This window comes from Propithecus coquereli, unplaced genomic scaffold (genome assembly GCF_000956105.1).
Source record: "Propithecus coquereli isolate 6110/MARCELLA unplaced genomic scaffold, Pcoq_1.0 Scaffold156, whole genome shotgun sequence".
NCBI classification, from domain to species: domain Eukaryota; kingdom Metazoa; phylum Chordata; class Mammalia; order Primates; family Indriidae; genus Propithecus; species Propithecus coquereli.
Window position 1 is genome coordinate 3,815,386 of NW_012140080.1, and position 19,589 is coordinate 3,834,974.

The window sequence follows — 19,589 nt, forward strand, 5'->3', positions numbered from 1 at the left end:
TCTTGATAAGCTTTGTTAGTTTTTACTGAGACCCCAACCCTTGCCCCCAACCACCAGGCCCACAGTGATTCCAGTGGGGGACACAGCCAGGAGACAATTCTAGCTAAAAGATGCCACCCTGTCCTCAGAATCATTGGTCCCTAAAAACTTTGTTTATCCCAAGGTGTTAGGTTTCATCTTCTCTTACAATGAGTTCTCTCTGGAGGGTCCCCACTGCCCACAACAGAGAGGCATACAGGGCCCCCGATCAGGGCAACAGCCCAGTGCAAATTCCTGCTCATTTTCAGACAGGAACCACAGCCACACCAAGCTTTGTTTTGTTGCTAGAAAGAACAGAACAAGCTTGACAGAAAAAGGAGTATGTGGAGACAGGAAGGAAAGAGTTCTTGGGAGGAGTTAATGCCCAGGAGCCCTATAGCCACTGTCCCCACAGTAGCAGGAATACTGCGTGTGATCCCTGACCAATGGGCCACGTCTATGCAGGGAGGGCTGGATGCCCTTGCAGTGTGTTAGTGCAGGGATTATGACTTTCTTAGGTGGCTTTCACAGACTGGCGTCTCATCCTACAGTGGCTCTTCTGTGGGGCCAGGATGGAGTTTCTCATCAGCAAAGATTTCTGTGATTAAGGAAGCACCTCCACCTGCTCTGTTGAACCAATCTTTCTATGATTCATTCTCATCATTTTTCGAAGTTCTACTTTTTTCCTCTTTCCATTTGTTCTGTTTCCATCATAGGTGTGCATGATGTACGCATAGATATGAGATGTGTCTACACCCTATGCTACTGTGAAACACACAATTATCTTTTCCTCTGCCCAAATGCACATTTTGTTGTTGTTGTTATTTGAGGGCCTACAGTTACAGTGGCCATCATCATGATTTAAAATGTCCATATGCAACAATACACAACCTTCAGGAAATACTAGCACAGAGTCTATTAACTTACACCAGTATAAAAATAGTATATGCTAGGAAAATTTAAATGAGGCCAGGATTTCCAAACCATTCTGCTGACATTTATAACAAATGAGCCTATAACATTATATATTTCACTCTTGTGTGTATTTCCATTGTTTCATAAATATAACTCTCTTGACTGAGTATCATGCACTTTCTAAGTGGAATGGAGATACCATATTGTTCACATCCACTAAAGTTTTGTCTATAGAGACAAGCAGCTTGAGCAACTGCATTTGATTATTGTAGCACAGTTTAGATGTAGGAAAGCAGAGCTGTGCCTCACTGCTGCACATCACCACCTGCATGCTGCTAATGCATGAAAATCCAAACTTTCCAAGTATGCAAATTAAATTAATACTGGACCCGTCATTTTACCGAATTTTCAGTATATAATGGGTTCCTAGAAGGCATTCACATAAAGGCAAGCTCTTCAGAAGTTAATCTCCTGCACAGTACGAAACATGCATGCCCCTCATTCTGCATGAAACATTCCAACTATTTTTTTAATCATGAGGTCTGGATTTAACTGCTTTTCAAGGGGGAAAAAAAAAAAAACTCACGTTTTTACATTTGTAATTAGAGGATAGAGCAAGGCTAAAAATCGTCTTTGAAAAGCCAAGAAAATTTAGTCCCAGAGAGCAAACAAAATGAACAGTGATTCCCAGCGTTAAAGCAGCCCTTGGCAGAGCTGCAAGGTAAAGCCAAGAGGTCTCAGTTTAGGTGATAGCCTGGGACTGGCATGAGCACACGGGTCCCACTATTGCTGTGGCTTCCTGCAGAACGATGAGGGAGTCACCGTGTGGGCAGATGTCAGTAGGCAATGACCCACTGTTCACCGGGGCATCCCCCAGACATGGTGGGTTCGTCTAGGTAGGCCTAACTGGATTATTGACAAAGCATTTCTGGACTGGAGGAGTCTTAGAAAACCACATAGGTCAACCCCCTCGTTTATTATGAACAAAAAGGCAAAAACTTGCCCAGGATCATAACACAAATGAAGGTTAGCATTGAGACTATAGTTTGGTGCTCTTGGCTTCTAATTCAAGATTCTTTCTGTACCTGTCACCATAACTCTTCATCCCCTACCTCCAGAGTGGGGCAACTGCCTGTGGTTAACCTGCCAGTTAACCTGTTCATTACTAAAGAATGACCACCATGAAACTCGGGGCACCAGGCTTCTAGAGCCACAGTGTGGGTCCTTCAGCAGGTTGACATAAACCCTGGGCTTCTATATACTCACCTGCTCCCAAGCCTGGCTCCTGGCAAGGCCCTCGGCCCTCTCTAATTCTCTCCTGGTGGAAACCTTAGGACCTAATACCTTTAGCTCCTGCACATACAGCCACGGTGAGGCATTCATGCTGGCTTGATTTTCTCCAGAAATGAGCAATACCTCATTGAGCATTTTCTATCGGCTCCACGTGGCTCCAAATCACAACCCGTGGCCAGGAGAACTGCCAGCTCCCTCAACAAAATTGGGAATTTTGTGGACCCCACGAGAGGCCTTATTTATTACCTCTCCCAGAGAAAGCAGACTGGGGCAATAATCGTCAAAGTAATATTTACCCCTTAATAACTGCCTATTTTTATACCAGTGTTAGAGGTTAATAGCAGTGTTATTTACTCCTCTGCCAAAAAGAACTGAAGGATGTGAAATGTAGCAGTCAATAAAGCTGAACAGTCAGATAAATAACATTCATATTATTTCCTGACAAATCCTTCTGCAACCCAGGGATATAAATAACCCTAAGAAAGCAGTTCCTGCATTACAAGTTTACTGATGTGTAAAATGTAATTTTAAAAAGAGCTTCAAAGCCTGGAAGCATTGGATTCTATAACTATATACATGGACAGACAGCCCCAAGACTGCACACACACGTGTGGGGGCCATCTAGGAATGTGTTCATTCTCAGACATGCTTGTTATCGCGTGTACATGTGAACACAGAGTCAGTGTGTGTGGTTCTTACCTTTTATTTCCTCTTGACTTTTTTTTCCTACCTCACTGATGGCTCTTTCTTAGTCTACTCCTCTCGTGCTCTTAAGCTGGAGCACGCAAGGGCTCACTCCTAGTCTCAGTCTTTCTGTTCTGGAACCTTCCTCAGTGGTCCCACTCATCCCCACAGCGGAATGGGTAGAAATGTGTAGCTCTGCCCTCCATCTCCCTGAGCTCTAAGTCCTGCATTGACGGGCTCCTTGACATCCCTCTTGCATGGATAAGAGGCATCTCAGTCATGGGCTGGCTGCGATGTAGCTCTAATTCCACCCCAGACCTGCCCCCAACTCCCCCATACCCTGCTGTCTTCCCCAAATCAGTTATTTTCCAGGTAGTTATTCCAAGAAAACACCTAGCACCTTTTTATTCCCTCGCTGATATTCTCCTGCCCTCACCCTGTGTCTAAGTCACAACAAGTCCTGCAAACTTCTCCTTCAGACTATGTCGGGCATACATCCCTGCTTCTCCTCTCCGCCCCCACCCCTCCCCAGTCCAAGTTCACCTTCTTTCTGACCGTGTTCCCAGCTGCCACTCCAGCCCCTCACTCATTCCCCTCCCAGCACAGTGGGCTTTTCAGATATGAATCCAAGGTCTTTCCTCAGCCTACAGACCCTGTGTGACCTGGCCCTGTTCCTCCCTGACCCCTTCCCTGGCTGCCTTCCAACCACAAGGGGCACCTCTGCTCCTCCTGCCCTGGGTCCAGTGTTCCCCTGCTGGCTTCCTCTTGTCACTTTTGAGGAGGCCTTGCCTGGCCACCCAACCATCCCGTCCAAGATGTGCCACGCCCTTCACATCACTGTTACCGTTTTCATCATGGTGTCTGTCAGTTCTTCAAATTACGCACGGATATATTCACCTGTTCTTTATTTATCTCTACCAGACTGGAAGCTCCATAAACGCAGGGCCCTTGTCTGCCATCCTCGCCGCTGTACATCCCGAGCCTGGGAAACGGTCAGGCGCGTAGAAGGCATCTGTGTTAGTTTGCTATGGCTGCCACGACAAGTTACCACAGAATATGTGGCTTGAACAACAGAAATTTATTTTCTTAAGATTCTGGAAGCTAAACGACTATGATTGAGGTGTTGTCAGCTTGGTTCTTGAAGCCTCTCTCCTTGGCTTGTAGATGGCCATCCTCTCCCTGTGTCTTCACGTGTCTTCCTGCTTTATATGTCGGTCTCCTAATCTCCTCTCCTTATAAGGACACCAGTCAATTTGGGTGAGGGCCCACCCTAATGACCTCGTTTTAACTGAATTACTTCTTTACAGACCTTATCTCCGATTACAGTCACATTCTGAGGTCCTCGGGGTTAGGGCTTCAACATAGGGATTTGCGGGGGGACACAATTCAACCCATACCAGCCTTTACTAAAGAGTAATACTGATGATGATGAAAGCTAACATTATGCGACCTTATTATGTGCTGGATGTTGTTTCAAGTACTTTGCCCGTATTAGTGTAGTTAATCCTCACAAATACCCCAGATGAATGTGACTATTATCAGTTCCATTTTCCAGATGAGAAAACTGAGGCACAGAAAAATTAGGTGACCTGCCCGAGGTCACAGATTATAAATGGTGGATCCTGTTTGATTCTAGGGTCTGTGTCCTTCGCCACCAACCCAGCCTGCCACTCTGTATTTACAAAAGTCTGTAGAATAAGTGGATAAAGCACAGCCAGTGTTCAGCATGCTATATGTGCACACATAGCCTCGGCAGGCACACGTCTACCGCTGTACACGTTAGCCAAGGATGCCTCGCTTTTATCTTATGCTCCCTTTAAAAGATGATTTGAAGCAAAATATATTAAAGGACATCTATACAACATCATTGGAAAAATGGAAATTAAAATAGAAAATCAGGAAGAAGAAAAGGAGAAAGAAAGAAACATACAAATCCTGAATGCGAATGAAGATGCTGAGGTTGAACACCAGCTTCGGCTCTAACTTTCCCTAGTTCTCTTACTGAGAAAGCAAGCACACCAATTTCTTAGCAGGACAGAAATAATCCTGGAGCTAAATTTTGCACACGTCTCACATGGGCTCCTACACATAATAACAATCATTAAGTGACACAGTGGACAGTGGCCTGCACAATGATCATTCAGCAAACTCAGGAAAAAGGAAAACTGAATTAATTATCCCAAAAGGATCCACATCCTTCCTTTCTTTCTTTCTTTCTATCTTTCTTTCTTTCTTTCTTTCTTTCTTTCTTTCTTTCTTTCTCTCTCTCTTTCTTTCCTTCCTTCCTTCCTTCCTTCTTCTTTCCTTTCTTCCTTCCCTTTTCTTTTCTGCCTATCAGTGAAATTTTAGGAGTTCACTCATCCTCAGTTCACTGATCTATTCTGGGTTAGGCCCAGCAACTCTGCAAAGCCCTTGCTGACTTTTCAGCTTCCTACCAATTAGGTGGGAGAATTTGGCTGGCCCTCTGAAGGCCACTGTGTCCATCACTCTGCAGAAAGCCCCAGAGGGTGTTTACCATGGCGCTAAAATGTTAACCACTGGCAAAGAAACCCAATTTCAAAGAGGAGGGCTGATGTATGCAAAGTAGTGAACTCATCTTTTTTTTTTTTTTTAGTTCCTTTTTAAACTTCGTGCTGTAATGGAGAGTTCAGAGGTCAGGGAGATTAACTTCTCTTTTAAAATCAGTTTCTCAAAGAAATAACTCAGATGCAACCTCCAGCAGTGAGTCAGAATTTGGCAGTGCAGCGTGGCCTGTGAAAGACCTAGCACAGGGCCTGACAGATCGCAGCACTCAATAAGGATTAGTTATTATATTGGTGGCTTAAGAGAAGTGTTCAGAATTGCTTGTGGGGAATTCTGCTGCTCCCCTAGTATTTTTAATAGTATGGACACAGAATAGGCATTTATTAAATTGTGGAATTTAATACATTATGGAATTTCTGGTAAAGGACAAATTGGAAGAACATTTTTAGAAGGTAATTTTTTATATTTATGATGTAATAATAATCATAAGCCCCAATTCTAAGCCTCTATGATTTTACTCTGAAATAATAGTGAGAGATGTGCAAAAAGACTATGAACAAAGATGTTCATTATAGAATGATTTGTAACAATGAAAACAAGGAAGTAGGGGGTTGAATTTATGGAATAATAGATCAAAGATTGCAAAATCCGAATAATGCTGTACACATTGTTTTGTGACTTTTTTAAAATTAATCTATCTTGGCCAGTTTCTGTAACAGCATCTAGAAGTCTACTATATTCTCCCCTTATTTCCCAACTTTTTATCATGAAAAATTTTCAATAAACAGATTTAAAGAATCATACAACGAACACCTATATTTTTATCTTTTCAATTCAACAATTACCCCATTCTTTTTTAAAGGCTGTACAGTAGCCTATTTAAGCACAAACTATTTACTAGTTCCTTCCTGATGTACATTTATGCTTCTTCCAGTTTTTGGTGTTGTTACACAGTACATCGCTAATCATCCTTTTACATACATTGTTGTACACAATGTACAAAAACAGCATAAATTCTTGGAGGTAGGAACTGCTGAGTCAAAGACGTGTGCATTCTAGAAGCTGATGCATATTGCAATGTGGTTTCCCAAAAAGGTTGCAACAAGAGAGTGGGAGAACTCCTATTTCACCTCACATTTGCCAACACTGGGTATATTAAACATTTTAAATAGTTTACAATCTAACAGATGGAAATGCTATTTGTCTTAGCCTGCTTGAGCTGCCATAACAAAATACCAAAGACTAGGGGACTTAAACAGCAGAAATTTATTTTCTCATAGTTCTGGAGCCTGGAAGTCAAAGATCAGGGTGCCAGCATGGTCAGGTTCTGGTGTGGGCTCTCTGTCTGGCTGGCAGACAGTTCCTTCTCTCTGTGTCCTCACATGGTAGAGAGAAAGAGAAAGAGAGGGAGAGAGAGAGGAAGAAGAGAAGAGAAGAGAGAGAGGAAGCACACTCTCCGGTCTCTGGTGTCTCTTCTCATAAAGGCACTAATCCCATTGTGGGGGCTCCACCCCCATGACCTCATCCAACCCTAATTACGTGCCAAAGGCCCCATGCCCAAATACCATCACGTTGGGCATTAGGGCTTCAACATATGAATTTTGGGCAATGCATTCAGTCCATAACAGGATCTCATTGTTGTTTTTATTTATATTAATTTGTGAATCTTTATGTGTTTATTTGTCATTATACTTATTTTTTTATTAACTGCCTGATTAGCTGCTTTATTCATTTTCCTACCTTATTGATTAGTAAGAATTTTTTGAATTTTAAATTAACCCTTTCTCATATATATTGCAAACATTTTTCTGTATCAGTCATTTGTCTTCTGATTTAGTTTATATAGCTTTTTGCACAGAAATTTAAAATTTTTATATAATTAAATTTATCAATCTTTTTCTTTATGTTTTCCTTTATGGCTTTTTGTCTTCCTTAAAAAGATCTTTCCTTCTCTAAGATTTACAAATTTGCAGCCAGTCATGATGGTTCACGCCTGTAATCCCAGCGCTTTGGGAGGCCAACTAAGGGAGAATTGTTTGAGGCCAGGAGTTTGAGACCAGCCTGGGCAACATAGCGAGGCTCCCAACTCTACAAAATAAATTAAAAAAAGAATTAGTCAGGCATGGTGGTGCACGCCTATAGTCCCAGCTACTCAGGAGCTGAGGCAGGAGGATCACTTGAGTCCAGGAGTTCAAGGCTGCAGTGAGCTATGATCACACCACTGTACTCCAACCTAGGGTGACAGAGGGAGATCCTATCTCAAAAAAAAAAAAAATTTACAAATTTGGACATAGGTTTTTCTCTATAATCTTGAGACATGAATTGTTACTTAAATAGGTTATGAGAATAATTTTTTTCAGGGTGATTTAACCAATGTTTTTCTTAATCTACAAAACCAGAACTTTTGATCTTCAATAGAACTATAGTGGACACTTGAAAATTTGTTCTTTCCAAACCTTCATCAGGACATCTCTCTGACAAATCTCTCTTCTCATGTCATGTTAGACGCTTGGTAAGTGACACTTACATTTTTCTAAGCCAGAAATCCCCAAACTTTTTCCTGATGATAGCTACTTTTGATTTATCTGATGTCCTCAGAAAAAGCAGGGTGGGGCATGTGTGTGTGTGTGAGAAAGAGAGAGAGAGAGAGAAGCAGACAAGAGTGGAAGTGGGTGGTTATGGACATGCGATGATTACTCCCCTTTCTCCCTGGAGTCCCTAAACATCATGGCAGATAGAATGGAAGGAGAGGCCTTGTAGTAATGAGATCAGGGAAAGAGGAGGAGGAAAATACAAGACGCTACAAGAAAACAGTGTGACTGGACTGACATGGAGATTGACCCATTAAAACTTGGAACTCTATTAGTTGTAAATATCTTAGTCTTTAAAAAACAAATACTGCTGCAATAATCTTAGTATGGCATGTTCCATTCTGGAAACTTCAGACAGTTGCAATCTAGCATCGTGTGGTACATCATCACTATCTCTTCTGCAAATTTCTGAGGAAAAAAAGAATTGGTTGAGAAAACTCCTAACATCTCCATCCGTTTATAATCAGCGAATACAGTAAGTGCAGGGAGTTGATGACTGCTTGCAGAGTACATTATTTTATATATCTTGTGGGAGAGGTTGAGAGGATTCTGTTTAAAAAGGCTGCCCTAATAAATGATTTACCAGGGCAGCCAGAGATCAAAGAAATTGCTTAGAAATTGCTTCTCAGGGCACCTAAAATCCAAAGTTTATGGAAGTCCTCAGAACCCCAAACCTTTTATGACTTTTATATTAGTGAACCACTAAATTTTCAAAGCAGTGTGACTGCCATGGGTTTTAATAAGAGCTGCATGGCTCAATCTCTCCTCCCTTTAATAAATGTAAGGGCGATGCCACTGCGAGGCATTTTGAAAATATGGCACGTGTCATGGAAGATTTAACAGGGAGCAAGGCTCGGGCTGGATTGTGGAAATTTTGAATTCTGGTGAGAAAAAAATTGACCCAAAACAAATACGACATACTCTGTAACAAAATGAGAGGACTTCTGCCTTGGACATAGTATGTTAGTTGGAGTCTGTACATAAGAGCACTGGGAAGAGGCTAAATAGCTCCAGCGATTGGAAATTGAATTTAATGCTCTCTGTAACAGTCTGGGCACTGTCTTACTCTTGTTCACCTTTTGACAATTGTAAAAGTTCTTCAGCACCCTCAGGATTCTATAGAGTTTCCCTAGAACTAGCTGGTGTTCTCCCCAAAAAAGCCATGGTCCAACCTCAACATGGAGAACCAAAAATAGATAGGACAGTGGTTCTCAAAGTGTGTTCCAGGGACCCCCTGAAGGTTGATCCCTGAGGCCCTTTTAGTTGGTATGTAAGGTCAAGACCATTTTCATAATAACACCAAGATATTATTTGTCTTTTTCATTCTTATTCTTATATGAGCTACCACCAACAGGACCGAGAGGAGAACCACCCGACTGAATCCTGTTCAGATTGCAGAGTCATGAGCCAATACAATGGTTATTGTTTCAAGCCACTCTTGTGGGGTGGTTTGTTTTGCAGCCATAGATAATCAGAACAGAATGTCAGGGATGCGTACTGAGGCTGATTGTATTGGAGATCTTGACTGCAGATTATTTTAATTTTTTTCAGCCATCTGGGGACTGAGTCTAAGTGTCACCAGGGAGAACAGGTAAAGGATTACTCACAGAGACAGAGATCAGAATGGTTGATTTCTTGACACGGTGATAGCTTGAATCAGAAAGTGAGGCTAACTGCCCTGTCATGGTTTCCCCTCATGGACAGAGCCGAAGGTAGTTACTGACAGTGACAAATAAATTTGAGAAAATTCATAGAGATGATGTGGCAATCATGACAACGATGATCATGGTTGTATGGTGAGGATGGATCTTGGTTCAGGGACCCCAGACTCCTGAACCCAGAGAAATGACTGTGGGGTTAACATGTTGTGATGGAGAGAGTACAGGCTTGGGTGTCAGAAGACCCGGCCCAAGTCCTGGCTTCATAATCCTGGATACATCACCCTTCCCATCTGAAGTTTAGTTTCCTAACTGCTAAATGAGGACCATGGGCTCCCTGCCCCTCCCCCTCACAGACTTTTCCGGAGGGTCAAGGGAGAGGATGTGAAAGTGCTCTACAAAGTGCTACACAAAGGCGAAGAACAGGAAGGAACCTTCCCCGATACTTAAGTAGTTACAAGGGAGAGAAAAAAACAGAGCAGGTGATTAAAGACCTTTTTGCTGAAGTTTTTGAGTTTCTTGTGGGAGTTACTGAGCTTGCTGCCTCCTACAGCCCCTAGCCAGGGAAAGGTGATGTGGCTTAGCACATTCCTGATGTCTGGAGGGTGTGACATTTTCTGTTCTGTTTACCACAATCACGTATAAACCAGTCAATAATTCCAACACTGTGCTAAAGCTTGGGGATGGGGGCTAAAGAAGGAAAAGCAGCTCCTTCCTTTCTAGCTTGCCTGCCCACCCTGCCACGTTTTAATCCCCAGAAACTGTGACTGTGTTAGGCTATATAACAAGGTGGAATTAAAGTTGCAGATAGAACTGTGGGTGCTATCAGCTGACCTTGAAGAGGGGAGATTAGCCTGGGTTATCCAGATGGGCCCAATATAATCACTAGGGTCCTAAAAAGCGGAAGAGGGAGGCAGGAGAGGGAGAAGCAGAGAGACGGCACCGTGAGAAGGACTCGCCTGATGTTGTTGGCGTTGAACATGGAGGAAGGGCCCAGGAGGCAAGGACTGTAGCAGCCTCTGGAAGCTGGAAAAGAAAAGGAAAGGTTCTCTCCTAGAGCTTCCAGAAGGAACAAGTCCTGCCAACACCTTGATTGTAGCCCCGTGAGACCTGTTTTGTACTTCTGACCTCCAGAACTGTAAGATGATAAAGTTGCATGGTTTAAGCCACCAATTTTGTGGTAATTTGTTATGTCAGCAATGGAAAACTAATACTCTGCCTGACATCTTAGGCAGCTACATTTGTGGGAGGACGGGGCAAAAGAAAGGGAAGGCTTGACCCTGTGCCGCACATGATGTGGAAGGAATTTTAGTTCCATTTGCCATGATAAGCTCAAAGACAGAAACCAACAGGCAACACGGAAGGTCTGCACGTTTTCCCATTTGTGCAGCTCACTTCTACGTAGGAAGTGCTGTCAACACCAATGGTCAAGCTGAGTACGATTTCCCACTTGACATTTATGCATTGACTTATTTGGCTTATGTCTGTCTTCCCTTCACTGGAATGTGAGCTTTGTCAGGTTCAATGCTATAGCTTCACTGCTTAAAATAATTCCTGGGTCATAGTGAGTGCCCAATAATTGCTTATTAACAAATTCACTTATTCAACAAATTTTTGTTGAGAGTATGCATCAGTACTAGAAAATAAGTTCATTGTGGGCAGAGATTTTGATCTGTTAGCTGCTCTATTTCTGTGTGTGGAGCAGTACCTGGCACTCAGTACACATTTATGGAATGGATGAATGAATGATTTAAAGAATAAAACACAAAAGGCCTTGCTCTTGAGTTCAAAGTCTAGTGGACTTGGGTTTTCAGATTTGTCAATATAGACATTGTGCTAAAGTTAAATTTGCTTTCCTGCCCCAAATTTTCAACAACTGGGGATGATTTGTCAAGTCAAGTTGTTACAGGGGAGGAGAGATGAAGGCAAGAAGAAGGGCTGGGGGAAAGAAATGGAGTTCCTAAGCCTGTCATATTTTTTCCAGATAATGTGAGGATTCATCTAGACAAATAGAGTATTTTCTGAAACAATTTTTATTTTTATTATTTATATATATATATGTATATATTTGTGGTTTGATTACATTGCATGCTCATCGTAAGAGTCAAGAAGCAGTAGATCCCCTCCATCCCCCCAGTTCTGCTCCAACCGCCCCCTGAGGTAACCGCTGCTAACAGTTTGGTCTCTATTCCCTCTCATCAAGTATCCTAGGAGATGTCTTGTTTTCAGAACTGCTTAAAATAAGTATAGGCCTAGACCTTGATATGATCCAAAATCGCTGAGTAAACAGTTTAAAAACACATACTAAAAATAATGTGAAAGACAACTGTGTAACAGAAATCCCTAGATGGGAAAAATTGCTTTTTAAATTGGTGCAATTTGTACAATAGCGAGTTTTCCCATGCTCTATGTTTTTGTCCCTTTAAATTTTTTTATATCTTGAAATTACTAGGAGCCCCAACTCCATTTGCCTGGGAATTAACAAATAAGCTTCTATTACCGTCAACCATAAAAAAAAGGAAACTTTCCTGACATTTACAGGAGTGATATTTTTGTGAAAAGTTGAATAAAGTACTTCGGAAAACTTTGTGTTTGTAGCAATATGGGGAGGTGAGGTTATCAGTTACTACCAATCATCCTAGTGATTCTCACCCATGATTGACATCAGACCCTTCCTGAAGGAAGACATGTCCGCAAATCAGGGCTGAAGCCCCATCAATGATCTGATGGCTGTCCTTGAACTTCTCTCTCACTCTTATATTCCCTTCTAACTTTTTGACATTTAAAGGCTAGGTTTATACTATAATGATATTTCATATTATATATCTCTCTACAGTTTACAAAGCAATTTCCCACCAATTTTCTTATTTGATCTGTGAACTTTTCGAGAGATGTGTGCTATAGCTGTTGTGCTGATTATTGGCTCCCATTTCTCAGATGAGGAAACTGAGGCTCAGTTATGCTCAAGATCATATGGTCAGTTAGTAGCAGGACTTCTGCCTTCAAATCTCTTGCCTTTTCCTCAAAGCAATGTTGGCCCCCAGATAAGAAACCTTAGTTCCTAACTTCCTGTCATTGTCATCAAAACCTTCATCAACTTATTGGGAAAAAATTAGACAAGATGCTTTGCTTCACTGCATTTTGTTCCTGCAGCAAATACAAAGTGTAAAATGTGCCTCTGAGGTGTCTCCCAAGGTGTAAAACAGCCTTTCTTGAGGGAGAATCACTAGGATGTGCATGTAGGCATCTCTGACTTTTCTATTGCACTGGCGGAGGCCCTGGCTAGAGACTTTCACATGAATCCAGAGCTAGGAATTCCCAACAGGGCACAGAGGCTGCCCATGGCGTTTTCAGCAACACCCCTCACCTCAATTTCCCTGTCCCCTTGGCCTGCTGTCTCATCGTCCATACCACCCTTGCAGCAGGCCAGGAAGGCAGGCAGTGGGACTGACACTACAGGAGCCTTCCAAGACTTGACAGAATTTAACAGCAGGGCTGGGAAGATGGGATGCCCAAAGGTAGGACCTCTAGGACTTCCTGCCAGGTGTGTCAGGCTTCAAGTGGTCTGGCCCATTCGCTTCATTTGTGCACATGATTGGAAGCAGAGCATTCTGGGAAAGCCCTTCAGTGAATAAATACAAGATGGGAGGTGAGGGAGGCAGGAAACTGAGTTTGAATCCTGCCTCTGCCACCTAATAGCTACAAGTCTCCTAATCTCCGAGACTCTGTCTTACCATGGGAGTGAAATGGAGGTAGCATTATCTGTCATTCCCGGTATATAAGGTTGTTACAACAACTCAACGAGAAAAAGATTGTGAGAGCATTTTAAAAACTATAAAACACCACACACACACACACACACACACACACACACACAACCCCTCACACATCTGTTTGGTTTTTGTTGTCGGTGGTGGTTTGCCTTCCAAATGGAAGTCTCTGCCCATAAAAATTCCACAGTAAGGGGACATTGACACAAACACATCAATACAAGCATTCCATGACCTCATCATCCATGTGCCACTTTCATTCGTTTTCCACTCAATTTCTTTCTTCTCCTTTTTCTCTGTGCTTACTTGAGTCCTCTCCTGGATGACTTATCTTAGTACCAAGCTTTAGTCCTTCCCAAGTAGTCCAGTCTGAAGAGAACTTGAGAGAGGCTCATTTAATGGATGGGAAAGTACCGAGAGGGTGAAAATGAAGTTTCCCTTCTGTTCCTCCCAACCGGAGCAGCTCTGCTCAGACCGCTATTCTGAGAGTTAATAAAGTTGGGGTTCCATGTCAGGAACTGGGGTATTTGTCCCCTAATATGTACTTTCTCTTCTGTAATAACAAAAAGATAAACAACCCAATTAAAAAGCGGGCAAAGAACTTGAATAGACATTTATTTCTTCAAAGAAGTTATACAATGGCCAACGAGCACACAAAAAGATGCGCAACATCGTTAGTCATTAGGTAAACGCACATCAAAACCACAGGGAAATGCCATTTCACACCCACTAGGTTGGCTATAATTACCAAAAAAAAAGGAAAATAGAAAGCGTTAGCTAGGATGTAGAGAAATTAGGATCCCTGTACGCTGAGGGTGGGAATGTAAATGACTCAGCTGCTGTGGAAAACATTTAATAGTTTCTCAAAAAGTTAAACATAGACTCACCATATGACCCAGCAATTCCACTCCTAGGGATATATACAAAAGCATTGAAAACAAGTACTCAAACAAATACCTGTACACACATATTCATAGCAGCATTATTCACAGTTGCCAAAGGTGGAAACAATTCAAATGTCCATCCATGGATGAATGCGTAAACATGTGCGTATATGCATAAAACAGAATATTACTCAGCAATAAAAAGGAATGAAATGCTGATAGTGCTACAACATGGATGAGCCTACAAAACACTGTGCTGGCCAGGTGCAGAGGCTCACACCTGCAATCCCAGCACTTTGGGAGGCTGAGGTGGGAGGATCGTTTGATACCAGCCCGAGCAACATAGTGAGACCTAAAAAAGTTAGCCAGGTGTGATCTTGTGTGCCTGTAGTCCCAGCTACCTGGGAGGCTGAGGCAGGAGGATCGCTTGAGCTCAGGAGTTCAAGGCTGCAGTGAGCTATGATCATGCCGCTGCACTCCAGCCTGGGTGACAGAGAGAGAGACATTGTCTCTGAAAAAAAAAAAGAAAGAAATATTCAGAATAAGTAAATCCATGAGACAGAAAGTAGGCTGCCAGGAACTGGGGGGAGATAGAAATGGTGAGTAACTGCTTAACGGGTATCAGGTTTCCTTTTGAGTTGATTAAAATGTTTTGGAACTAGATAGGGGTGGTGGGCACACAACATTTGAATGCACTAAATGCCACCGAATGGTTCACTTTAAAATTAAAATGGTTAGTTTTATGTTATGTAAATTTCAGCTCAGTTGGGAAAAAAAACACGAAAAGGCTTGGATCCCCAAAGCGACAGTAGGATTATCTGTTTCCAGAAAGACGTCCAGCAGTGCAGGGGTCTGCTTGAAACAAGAACCTGAGCATCTAAGCAACTGGGCTGTTAATGAGCTCCTCTCCTCCCCCGGAAGCAAATGCTCCTCCTCCTCCTCCTCCTCTTCCTCCTCCTCCTCCCAGCCGTTCATTAGGCTCCAACCCGCTACTTGTCAGGTGGCATTAGTTGTGCGGGTATCTAGGGCACTGGAGCACCCTTGCTCTTCCCAGTTCCTTATTTATTATGTTAATGAGAACATAACCAAGGTTCTCAGGCAGAAACTCTAGGGTGGGTATTTGGGCTCTGTGTATTGCGTGGCAGGTGATCTCCACGGGGTGCAGTGGAGGGATCCCCACCAAGAGGTCAGATTTCAAACCCAACTTTGTCACACACTCTTGCTCTGTACTTTTGAGAAAGTCAGTTATTCTGAGACTGAGTTTTCTCACCTTAGAATGCAACTAAATAATATTTTCCTTAATTAATTTCAATATCCAGAAACTGATTACTTTGTAACACCTCACTTGTAACCACCCTGGTCTGAGCCACTGTCGACTTTTCCTTCATAAATGCAATTGCTTCTTAACTGGCCTCTCTGCGTCTGCCTTTGCCCTTCCCCCAGCCTACTGTTACACTGCCATAAGACTGGCCCTTTCAAACGTAAGTCAGACCACATCGCTCCTCTGTTGAAAACCCTCCAGAGCTCTCATCTCACTCAGGATAAAAGTCAAGTCCTTGCACTGGACTTCAAGGTCCTATGTGATAGGATGCTTGCTACTGCTTTGATCTCACCTCCTACCACCGGCCTCCTTGCTCACAGCACTCTAGGCCCCATGGTCTCATCTCCTTTCTGTTCCTGCCTCAGGGCCTTTGCACTTGCTGTTCTTCCAACCTGAAATGTTTCTCCTGCCCTTAGTTCCTCCAGCTCTCTACTCAAATATCATCTTACCAGTGAGGTCTTCTCACGCTAGCATTGCCTATTCCCCTTCCTTGCTTAGTTTTTGTTTTCCATTGCACTGTGGTTAATACCATTCAACATTTAACACCAAACATAGTTTTATTTATTTATTTGTTTATTATCTGTCTCCCCCTAAAATGTAAGTTCCATGAGATGTTTTTTTTTTTTCACTGCTATATCCAAAGTGCCTAGAATAGTTCCTGGCACGTCGTAGTAGGTGGTCTATAAATAATAACCAAATGAATGAATGAGTTGTTTGGAAGATCAAAGACAAGGGGTGTGAAAGTACTATATAAATATACAGGCTTTATTCTTTGTATCGAAATGAAGTTTACCTCAATACATCAAGGCCTACTCCAGTAGAATTTATGATATTTGGGGAAAACACATAACAAAAATTAAAATTTTCACTTTTCAGAAAACTGCCCTAGGCCCCAAGGGATATTTTAGGATCTGACAGAGCCTCTGTTTTCAGACTATCATCCCAAAAGGTTGTTGTTTAGTAATCTTCCCAGGACTCATTTCATCAACCTTACCAGAATGGATTTCAGATGAGCAGGTTCCTGATGTGTGTGAGTCGAAGGAGCTTGGGGTATTTCATAGCTGGTGTGGGATTTTATGGACATATCAAATTGGCTTTTTATTTGCTACCGCAAAATTAAATTAGGAATGAAAGTAATTTGGTTCAATGAAAATAAAAAACGAAACTTGAAGTAGGGGAAAAAAAAGGCCAAATCACACAGAGGTCAGGACTGCCAGGAAGGTTCCTTCTTAAAGTCTTATAAATAGAAGGTAATTTCTAAAATGTCAAGGGTTTCTCGGCTCAATTAAAATTATTTGTAGCACAAATGGTTGAGACCAGGGAGTGCTTTAAACCATGGAAATGCAGTAACAAGAATAATAAGCAACTGGGTTGTTGTTGCTCAGGAAAAGTCTTATTTAAATGTTGAAGAATTTCAATCATGTCAGATGCCAGAGAAGGCCAGTTAGAGAGGAAGTACAGCTGCTGTCCTTCAGATCCTTTCCTCCTGCCTCCACTTAGAAATAGGGAACAGCCAAGAGCCATTTTGCAATCGAAACAACTTCATTTCCCACGTCCATTTGGAAGAAAGAGCCATAACTCAACTAATGCACGTTTGGGACAGGTCGGGGAATGGCTGAGATGCCGCAGCCCTGAGCTAAGAACATATAACTTCTTTCTAAATGTGTTTTGGACTCTGTGGCTGTCATCTACTAAAGGATGAATTCTGCAAATATTATGAACTTATCCATTTGGGAAGCAAAAACAAATATCTGATAGACTCAGCTTTTGTCACAGATAAATAGTTCTTTACATAGCAAGCCCAGGAGTGTTCGGTGCAACCTCACGATGTCCAATGAAGTGTCAATTCAAGCCAGAGGCGTTATCATTTCTTGTCAACATAGACCGTCATCGCTTACGGCCATAATCAGAAGAATTGCTGATGATTGATACTGAAGGCAATGATGATTACTCTTGCAATAAGCTTAATTAAAATAATGAAGTGCTTCTGCATGCAACGTAGTCGTGGCACGGGCAGGAGAGCGTGTACGCACCGCAAGGAAGTCACCGGGCAGCGTGGCTTGCATATTTCACTCCTGACACACCTGGGGAGCCCTGGAGGTATTGTGTGTGATTCTCGCGGTCCTCTCCCTTCTCTCTTAGGTCCTCAGTTCCTCGTTCCTCCTGCACACATCATTGCTGGAACCAGTGCAATGACAAGAGGTCTGCGGTGATTGGTTTCAGCTATGAATCCAGCCCAGCTGATTGCTGGGACTGTCTCCTGGTCGGCTTTCCGGTGGAGCTGCTTACTAAACTCTGGGGGGACAGATTTAAACTAGGCGCTTCCCCTCCCCTGGCAAGCTACCCGATCAAAGGTGAGGGAAACCCTACAGAGAGGAAAGCTTCTGACCCCCTGGAACCCCAGCTTGGAGACCCGACCCTCAGCTGGTCTATAAAATCAGGGCATCTTTCTTCCCAGAGCCTCGTGCCACTTACTTTTCCTCCATTCCTTCAGCACCTGGGGTGTAGGGGAGAGAGGAGGAGAAAAAATAAAAACCTTTGGAGGGACTTTTGAACCACCCAGAAGGCCAGCGTTGAACCCAGCCCTGCGACCATTTCACATAATTGGTGAGAGCCTTAAAAACACAAACAGCCCTCATCCACCACGGGAAGATCAAAGGAACATTTACCCACTCACTTAACTTAGAAAAAATAAAACACCCAGCGCAAATTGTGGGCTTTTAACTATCTTGCCGGACCGAAAACCTAATCAGAGTGCAGAGGACTATAAACATCTAGGAAGGGAAGCAGACAGTCATTAAAATTTGATTATGAGACTAGCAGCTCTGATAGGACTTTGTGGGCTCATGGAAGAAAAACCCCGGACTGACAGACCACCTCCCCTGCAGAGGGGTCTGGGCGAGAGAGCGAAGAGAGTGAGCAAAATCAGCCTGGAACATCTTTCCTTCACATCTGTAATAATCTGGAGCTGTCGAGGCCACTGCCACTTGCCTCCTGTCAAGAGAAAAATTGGCCGCAGCAGTTCATGGCTTTTTTTCCCCCTTCCGCTCACTCGCGAAACGTTTATTGCGTGCTCATCACAGAAAAATGCAAACTTTCATGTAGCTTTTCATAGCTGCTTGTTTCATTTGTTTCATTCATTCACTCACTCATTCATTCACCAAATAGTTACTGAGCATCTGCTACGTGCCAGGCTCCATTTTGCACGCTGAGGATGTGACAATGAGCAAAAGAAATAAAGATCCTTGCCCCGATGGACCCGAGGAAATACTTGGCAAAAACTAGGATTGGCATCAGGAAGAAGTATCTGGATGAGTGACTAAAGGGAAAGAGGGGCAGGACCAGCATTTCTGGAATACCACCCTGTGACGGGCGCAATGTGAGCTGCTTCCCCAATGTCCTCTCTCTAATTTAATAGCGCCTTCCGTTGACACTCATCTGGTTGCAACGAGTTATGCAATCAAGGTCAAATTTTCTGAGGCCGGTACCTCAGGTGTCTGTCATCCCAAATCTAAAGTTCTTTCCGGAGTCTAAATGACTCAAAGGAGTTTCTTTTAGATTAAGGTCTTGCCTGAAGCGGAGCAAAAACACACAGTTCCTAGGCCCCCACCTCTAGTCTATTAATTATTCTATTAATTCTATTACCCTCGGCACTGTTAATTCTCTGTTGTGGGGGTCTGTCCTGTGCATTGTGTAGGATGTTTAGCAGATTCCCTGGCCTCTCCACACTAGATGCCAGTAGCACCTCCCTAGTTGTGACAACCAGAAATGTCTCCAGACTTTGCCTTAGGGACTATTGAGAACCAGTGACCTAATGTGAATGGAATTAACTTTGAAAATACATGTATTTAAGAGAAACTTAGCACTGACTGAGCACCGCTGATTCAGCCACTGTGCGTGAGGCCCTCCCACGTGCCAGGAGCAGGACGATG